The following is a 1,571-nucleotide window of genomic DNA, read 5'->3' as shown; positions in this document are numbered from 1 at the left end:
TTTTGCTTGGGCTTCGTATTCGCCACGGCGGTCATCAAAGCAAAGGCGTGAATTTGCCGGTGTTAGTTATTTAATTACTTACTTACTTACTGTGGTGTCTGGCTCAGACCAGACGCATGACACGGGACCACGCAAGCGCAGTCTGCAACTCTTTTTTTATTCGTCACAGTAAAGCAACTTATATAGGAAATCATATTGAATGACGATGACGATATGTACACTGAAAGAAATGAAACTGAAACAAGAAAGAAGGATACAACATCACCTCCCGCTTGAAATACAACATAGTAATTTGCAACAACCAAAATAACACGAACTAAACACTTATTGTTCAGGTAAAGAAAACCCAAATCTTTCGACAGGTCGGCGTACCCTAGTGCTGCGACGCAAAGGTTGCTCCGCCGAATCCTCTAAAGGAGCGACCACTTCTTCATTAACTTCAGCCCTTGTTTCCGGCGATCGCAACAGTTCACCATGTTCAGCGTCTGCGCGGCTTTCAGCCCCAGCGGTACCCGAGTAGTCGTGAGGCAATTCCCATGCCCATTGTTCTGTTGTCTGCGATTGATTGCAGGGAACCCGAACTAGTTTAGACGCGTTCCAGCAACGACCGTCGCTCATCAAAAAGCTATTTTTGCCTTTTCTGCCGACAATCTTGAAAGGGCCCATGTAGTTTACCGACGCTTTCCCACCGCCTGCTGGCTTGCGTACACGAACGAAGTCCCCTACACAAAAGGCTGGTCTTTTCGCACCTCGCCTCCTGTCCGTATACTGCTTTGCATACGTCTGCTTCGCCTTAACCCTAGCAGGAACATTCTTATTCGAACTGGCATGGACGCCCTCTCTTGTCGGCAAACCCACTGTATTGAGTCTTGTCCTTGGCTGGCGCCCGTGAAGCAACTTGGCTGGCGACACACCCGTTGTCGCATGCGGCGTCGACCTATATATGCCGAGATAGTCAACCACAGCAGCCTGGAGGGGCCGTTGTTCCAGTCGGGCAACCTGCATGAAATCTTTCAGCACGCGATTAAAGCGTTCAATCGCGCCGTTTCCCTGTGGATAGTACAGAGAAGAACAACGATGCACAATACCCCTCTCTCTCAAGAATGTTTCGAACATTTGCGATCTAAACTGAGGCCCATTATCTGTGACAATTTCTTCCGGATAGCCTTCTCGGCTGAACACAGTCTGCAAAAAATCGACCACGCTCTGTGACGTCACTGTAGATGAAAAGGCAACCTCAGGCCACTTGGAATGATAATCGATCAGCGATATCATGTACCTACAGTTTGAAGGGGCCCAGTCAATCGGTCCCACTATATCCATTGCTAACTTCTGCCATGGTAGCGCTGTAAACGTCACCGGCTGCAGCGGTGCAAACGACGGTTTAGCGGACTTGTCCGCGGCCTGGCAGATATGACAAAAATGGATTGCTTCTACTTGTTTATTCAAACGCGGCCACCAGTAAAGATCACGTAGTCTCTGCTTCGTCCTCACAATTCCTGGGTGACCTTCGTGCGCAAAACCAACAAGGAGCGAGGTTAATTCACTCGGAACAACTACCTGCTCGCCGC

The sequence above is a fragment of the Dermacentor albipictus genome, chromosome 1 (genome assembly GCF_038994185.2).
Source record: "Dermacentor albipictus isolate Rhodes 1998 colony chromosome 1, USDA_Dalb.pri_finalv2, whole genome shotgun sequence".
Taxonomy (NCBI): Eukaryota; Metazoa; Arthropoda; class Arachnida; order Ixodida; family Ixodidae; genus Dermacentor; species Dermacentor albipictus.
Note: the sequence above shows the minus strand (reverse complement) of the source record.